This window comes from Triticum urartu, chromosome 6 (assembly GCF_003073215.2).
Source record: "Triticum urartu cultivar G1812 chromosome 6, Tu2.1, whole genome shotgun sequence".
Lineage (NCBI taxonomy): Eukaryota > Viridiplantae > Streptophyta > Magnoliopsida > Poales > Poaceae > Triticum > Triticum urartu.
The window spans coordinates 501,001,879-501,010,041 of NC_053027.1; positions in this window are offsets into that span (position 1 = coordinate 501,001,879).

Below are 8,163 nucleotides of genomic sequence, written 5' to 3' on the forward strand. Positions count from 1 at the left end.
GTTGATGCTCTCCAACTGACACACCACAAAGCTGACCAAGTCATTGGATTGCACCGCCAGCTGGACTAGCTAAGATCGATGTCGACGCTGTTGTAGGAAGGGTAGGTTCTCATGGTACTGGCGAAGCTGTGTGTAGGGATCAACATGGAGCTTGTGCCATTGTTTTTCCTCACATAATAGACCCGACCACCCTTGAGTCACATGCCATCAGCGAGGCCCTAGCAGTAGCTGATGATCTCTATGAAAAGAAGATACAAGTTGCCTCGGACTGCAAAGTGGTTGAGGGAGTCCTGGATTAGGGGGCCTCCGGACAGCCGGACTATATCCTTTGGCCGGACTGTTGGACTATGAAGATACAAGATTGAAGACTTCGTCCCGTGTCCGGATGGGACTTTCCTTGGCATGGAAGGCAAGCTAGGCAATACGGATATGTAGATCTCCTCCCTTGTAACCGACTCTGTGTAACCCTAGCCCCCTCCGGTGTCTATATAAACCGGAGGGTTTAGTCCGTAGGACAACATACAATCATACCATAGGCTAGCTTCTAGGGCTTAGCCTCTATGATATCGTGGTAGATCAACTCTTGTAATACTCATATCATCAAGAACAATCAAGCAGGACGTAGGGTATTACCTCCATCAAGAGGGCCTAAACCTGGGTAAACATCGTGTCCCCTGCCTCCTATTACCATCCGCCTTAGACGCACAGTTCGGGACCCCCTACCCGAGATCCGCCGGTTTTGACACCGACATTGGTGCTTTCATTGAGAATTCCATCGTGCTGTCACCATAAGGCTTGATGGCTCCTTCGATCATCGGTAACGATGCGGTCCAGGGTGAGGTTTTCCTCCCCGGACAGATCTTTGTATTCGGCGGCTTCGCACTGCGGGCCAATTCGCTTTGCCATCTAGAGCAGATCGAGAGCTACGCCCCTGGCCATCAGGTCAGGTTCGGAAACTTAAACTACAGTGCCGACATCTGCGGAGACTTGATCTTCGACGGACTCGAGCCCATGTCAGATGCGCCGCTCAGTCACGACGAACACGGCGTAACTCTGTCGTCGGACAATATTCGGGAGATCGCATCTGTAATTACTCCGGCCGTCAATCCGGAGCAAATCACGCCATACGAAAGCAGAGGGATAGACCCCTCCATGGAGGCCGCACCCTCAGTGGCGATAGAGCCGGATACTGACTTCACCCCTTACGAGAGCCGTGTCGCCGAACCACTGGATTCATCTCCGGCCACGGACTCCGAGCCGCTTACATCCGTGCCCATCGAATCCGACTGGGTGCCGATCATGGAGTTCACCTCCGCGGATATCTTTCAGCACTCGCCTTTCGGCGATGTGCTAAATTCGTTAAGGTCTCTCTCCTTGTCTGGAGAACCTTGGCCGAACTATGTCCGGCTAGAATGGGATGCAGACAACGAAGAAATTCGCTGCCCACCCATCACCCACTTAGTATCCACTATCGACGATTTAACCGACATGCTCGACTTCGACTCCGAAGACATCGACGGTATGGAGTCTTGGACATTTTGCCCATGAGGCATGGTTCGCATGTGTCAAATGATTCATAATCAAGAGACTCCAAAAGTCCATCTGCATGGAGTTTCTTCATGTGTTTGACACCAATGTGACCAAGGAGGCAGTGCCACAAGTATGTGGGACTATCATTATCAACCTTACATCTTTTGACATTCACACTCTGAATATGTGTAACATCACGTTCGAGATTCAATAAAAATAAACCATTGACCAGCGGGGCATGACCATAAAACATGTCTCTCATATAAATAGAACAACCATTATTCTCGGATTTAAATGAGTATCCATCTCGCATTAAACGAGATCGAGATACAATGTTCATGCTCAAAGCTGGCACTAAATAATAATTATTGAGGTTTAAAACTAATCCCATAGGTAAATGTAGAGGTAGCGTGCCGACGGCGATCACATCGACCTTGGAACCATTCCCGACGCGCATCGTCACCTAGTCCTTCGCCAGTCTCCGCTTATTCCACATCTCCTGTTTTGAGTTACAAATATGAGCAACCGCACCGGTATCAAATACCCAGGAGCTACTACGAGCGCTGGTAAGGTACACAGCAATAACATGTATATCACTGATATGTCTCCAATGTATCTATAATTTTTGATTGTTCCATGATATATTATATTCTGTTTTGGACATTATTGGGCTTTATTATACACTTCTATATTATTTTTGGGACTAACCTACTAACCGAAGGCCCAGCCCAGAATTGCTCCTTTTTTTGCCTATTTTAGGGTTTCGCAGAAAAAGAATATCAAACGGAGTCCAAACGGAATGAAACTTTTGGGAACGTGATTTTCGGAAAGAAGATGATCCAGAGGACTTGGACCCTACGTCAAGACATCAACCAGGAGGCCACGAGGTAGGGGGCGCGCCTACCCCCCCCCCCCCAGGCGCGCCCTCCACCCTCATGGGCCCCCTGTTGCTCCACCGACGTACTCCTTCCTCCTATATATATCTACGTACCCCCAAACTACCAGATAGAGAGCCAAAACCCTAATTCCATCGCCATAACTTTCTGTATCCACGAGATCCCATCTCGGGGCCTATTCCGGAGCTCCGCCGGAGGGGGCATCAATCACGGAGGGCTTCTACATCAACACCATAGCCCCTCCGATGAAGTGTGAGTAGTTTACCTCAGACCTACGGGTCCATAGTTATTAGCTAGATGGCTTCTTCTCTCTTTTTGGATCGCAATACAAAGTTCTCCCCCTCTCTTGTGGAGATCTATTCGATGTAATCTTCTTTTGCGGTGTGTTTGTTGAGACCGATGAATTGTGGGTTTATGATCAAGTTTATCTATGAACAATATTTGAATCTTCTCTGGATTCTTTTATGTATGATTGGTTATCTTTGCAAGTCTCTTCGAATTATCAGTTTGGTTTGGCCTTGCAATGGAGAAGTGCTTAGATTTGGGTTCAGTCTTGCGGTGTCCTTTCCCAGTGACAGTAGGGGCAGCAAGGCACGTATTGTATTGTTGCCATTGAGGATAACAAGATGGGGTTTTCATCATATTGCATGAGTTTATCCCTCTACATCATGTCATCTTGCTTAAAGCATTACTCTGTTCTCTTGAACTTAATACTCTAGATGCATGCTGGATAGCGGTCGATGTGTGGAGTAATAGTAGTAGATGCAGGCAGGAGTCGGTCTACTTGTCTCGGACGTGATGCCTATATACATGATCATACCTAGATATTCTCATAACTATGCTCAATTTTGTCAATTCCTCAACAGTAATTTGTCTACCCACCGTGAATACTTATGCTCTTGAGAGAAGCCACTAGTGAAACCTATGCCCCCCCGGGTCTATCTTCTATCATATTAATCTTCCAATACTTATTTATTTCCTTTGCCTTTTATTTTACTTTGCATCTTTATCATAAAAATACCAAAAATATTATCTTATCATATCTATCAGATCTCACTCTCATAAGTGACCGTGTAGGGATTGACAACCCCTTATCGCGTTGGTTGCGAGGATTTATTTGTTTGTGTAGGTGCGAGGGACTCGTGCGTGGCCTCCTACTGGATTGATACCTTGGTTCTCAAAAACTGAGGGAAATACTTACGCTACTTTTCTGCATCACCCTTTCCTCTTCAAGGGAAAACCAACGCAAGTGCTCAAGAGGTAGCAATCACATATACCTTTGGCGTTGCCGGCCTTCTTATCCGCTAAGTACTTGGGGCAGTTCCGCTTCCAGTGACCATTTCCCTTGCAATAAAAGCACTGAGTCTCGGGCTTGGGTCCATTCTTTGGGTTCTTCCCGGCAATTGATTTACCGGGCGCGGCAACTCCCTTGCCGTCCTTCTTGAAGTTCTTCTTATCCTTGCCTTTCTTGAAACTAGTGGTTTTATTCACCATCGAAACTTGATGTTCCTTTTTGATTTCCACCTCCGCTGATTTCAGCATTGAATATAACTCGGGAATGGACTTCTCCATCCCTTTCATATTGTAGTTCATCACAAAGCTCTTGTAGCTAGGTGGAAGCGACTGGAGGATCCTGTCAATGACCAAGTCATCTGGAATATTAACTCCCAGCTGAGACAAGCGGTTGTGCAACCCAGACATTTTGAGTATATGCTCGTTGACAGAACTGTTTTCCTCCATCTTACAACTGTAGAACTTGTCAGAGACTTCATATCTCTCGACTCGAGTATGAGCTTGGAAAACCATTTTCAGCTCTTGGAACATCTCATATGCTCCGTGTTGCTGAAAACGCTTTTGGAGCCCCGGTTCTAAGCTGTAAAGCATGCCGCACTGAACCAGGGAGTAATCATCACTACACGACTGCCATGCGTTCATAACGTCTTGAGTTGCTGGGAAAATAGGTGCGTCACCTAGCGGTGCTTCAAGGACATATTCTTTCTTGGCAGCTATGAGGATAATCCTCAAGTTTCAGACCCAGTCTGTATAGTTGCTACCATTGTCTTTCAGCTTGGTTTTCTCTAGGAACGCGTTGAAGTTGAGGGCAACATTAGCGTGGGCCATCTGATCTACAAGACATTTTGTAAAGATATTTTAGACTAAGTTCATGATAATTAAGTTCATCTAATCATATTATTTAATGAACTCCCACTCAGATAGACATCCCTCTAGTCATCTAAGTGATACATGATCCGAATCGACTAGGCCATGTCCGATCATCAGATGAACAGACTAGTCATCAACGGTGAACATCTCCATGTTGATCGTATCTACTATACGACTCATGTTCGACCTTTCGGTCTCTTCATGCTAGGCTCGTCAAGTCACCTAAGTGTTTCACATGTGTAGATCTGGCTTACACCTGTTCTATGCTAACGTTGAAATCTATCACACCCGACCATCACGTTGTCCTTCGAAACAACGAACCTTCGCAATGGTGCACAGTTAGGGAGGACACTTTTCTTGAAATTTTAGTGAGGGATCATCTTATTTATGCTACCGTCATTCTAAGAAAATAAGATGTAAACATGACAAACATCACATGCAAATCATAAAGTGACAAGATATGGTCAATATCATCTTGCGCCTTTGATCTCCATCTTTAAGGCACGACATGATCACCATCGTCACTGGCATGACACCATGATCTCCATCATCGTGTCTTCATGAAGTTGTCTCGTCAACTATTACTTCTACTACTATGGCTAACAATTAGTGTAGGATCGAACGTATGTCTAGAGGGGGGGTGATTAGACTACTTGACCAAATAAAAATCTAGCCCTTTCCCAGTTTTAGTTCTTGGCAGATTTTAGCTATCTTAGCATAAGTCAAGCAATCTTCACACAATTCAAGGAAGCATGCAAAAGAGTATATGAGCAGCGGAAAGTAAAGCATGCAACTTGCAAGAATGTAAAGGGAAGGGTTTGGAGGATTCAAACGCAATTGGAGACACAGATGTTTTTGTCGTGGTTCCGATAGGTGGTGCTATCATACATCCATGTTGATGGAGACTTCAACCCACGGAGGGTAACGGTTGCGCGAGTCCACGGAGGGCTCCACCCACGAAGGGTCCACGAAGAAGCAACCTTGTCTATTCCGTCATGGCCGTCGCCCACGAAGGACTTGCCTCACTAGCGGTAGATTTTCACGAAGTAGGCGATCTCCTTGCCCTTACAAACTCCTTGGTTCAACTCCACAATCTTGTCGGAGGCTCCCAAGTGACACCTAGCCAATCTAGGAGACACCACTCTCCAAGAAGTAACAAATGGTGTGTTGATGATGAACTCCTTGCTCTTGTGCTTCAAATGATAGTCTCCCCAACACTCAACTCTCTCTCACAGGATTTGGATTTGGTAGAAAGAAGATTTGAGTGGAAAGCAACTTGGGGAAGGCTAGAGATCAAGATTCATATGGTTGGAATGGAATATCTTGACCTCAACACAAGTGTAGGTGGTTCTCTCTCAGAAAATGTGTATTGGAAGTGTAGGTATGTTCTGATGGCTCTCTCCACGAATGAAGAGTGGGTGGAGGGGTATATATAGCCTCCACACAGAATCTAACCGTTACACACAATTTGCCAAACTCGGTGGGACCGAATGGTTAAACTCGGTCGGACCGATTCAGCAAACCTAGTGACCGTTAGGATTTTCGATGGGACTGAGATGCAACTCGGTAGGACCGATATGGTTAGGGTTAGGGCATAACGTAATCTCGGTGTGACTGATTACACAAACTCGGTGGGATCGATTTTGGTAATAAGCTAACCAGAGAGTTGGTTAGGTAAACTCGGTGGGACCGATTCGCTCATCTCGATGAGACCGAAATGTTACAAAAGGGAAACAGAGAGTTTACATTGCAATCTCGGTGGGACCGATCGCTCATCTCGGTAAGACCGAAACGTTACGAAGGGAAATAGAGAGATTACAATCCCATCTCGGTGAGACCGAGATCCCTATCGGTGAAACCGAATTGCTAGGGTTTGTGGCAGTGGCTATGGCATTTGAAACTCGGTGGCGCCGGATAGATAGAATCGATGGGGCGGAGTTTGACTTTTGGTTTAGGTCAAATGTGGATGTGGGAAGGTAGTTGAGGGTTTTGGAGCATATCACTAAGCACTTTGAGCAAGCAAGCCATTAAGCAACACCTCATCCCTCCTTGATAGTATTGGCTTTTCCTATAGACTCAATGTGATCTTGGATCACTAAAATATAAAATGTAGAGTCTTGATTTTGAAGATTGAGCCAAACTTTTTGTCCTTAGAATTTTGAGGGATCCACTTTCCTCATCCATGCCATGCCATTCATTGAGCTTTTCCTGAAATATTAATCTTGGAATAATGTTAGCTCAATGAGCTATATGTTGTTAGGAATTACCAAAACCACTCGGGGATAGTTGCACTTTCAATCTCCCCCTTTTTGGTAATTTATGGCAACATATAGATCAAAGCTTCGACAAATGATAATAAGAGTGAAAGATATCATCGCTTTGAGAAGTATGTGAAAAGCAAGAGCTCCCCCTAAATTTGTGCATATCTTAAGATTTGCTTTGGACTGCAAATGCACAATGAGTTAGGATCTTGGGTTACTCTTCCATGCCACATACATCTTGGTGGAGCGCTCAAAATGATAAGAATTAAATACATGCACTCATCACCAAGCAAAGTGAATGATCATATAAGGATAAGTAAGATAATATCATCTAACAAGCATAAGTGTAGCTTATGATCAACCACATGATCATCAATGTCTCACAGATAATAGCATAGTATCTCAAGCAATCAAAAGATAAACAAAGTTCAACCACCAAAGCAAGAGAGAATAAAAAGCAACGCTCTCTCTCGAAGCCTATGATCTATACATTTTTCTCCCCCTTTGGCAACAAGTTACCAAAAAGTTCATAGAAAATGCTGTCACACCCTAGATAGTTCAAGCATTAGAGTGTGCATCATGTTTAAATTCCACTTAAATTTGAAATGGGGAAGACAGAAACCCCAGCACCCCCTGGAAACAACTAGGGTTTACTAAAATTATTTTCAATGAACCTGAAATGCCCTTCTAAAAAGTTCACTCTCTTTGTCTTGGGTTAGAACCTCTGGCAAAATTGGTGCACAATTTTCTAGGTCAACAGAAGGTCATTGAATTAAATCATAAGTATTTGATTTTGGGCATTTAAATGCTATAAAATAATTTAAATGCTCAAATAATTCTGGTAATAAGTGTGGGCTGTTGGAAACATTCTAAACAGAGCCCACAATTATTTTCAGGATTTTTGGAAACATTTTGGTATTTTTTAATAAAGCCCAACAGTTGCAGAAAAAAATAGAAAACAAAAAACAAATAAGAAAAAGAGAGAGAGGGAAACCCACCTGGGCCACACCTGTGCTGGCCCAGCCCACCTGGCTCGGCCCAGTCGACTGGCCTTGCCAGTCGTCCTCCTCCTCCCGCCAGGAGGACGAGGAGCGCATGGCCGGCGCCCGCGGCCACACGCCGTCCACCTCCTGCTTCCGCCGACGCCCTGGAGGCGTCTAGGGGTGCCACGCCGACCCCCACGTCCCCCTCTCTCCCTCCCTCACTCTCCCCGTGCTCCTCTCCCTCCTCTGGCTCTCCTCTCGCACGCACCGAGAGCCATTGTCGCTGCCGCACGCCGTTGCCGCGCCCATCGCCACTGCCTCGCCTCTCCG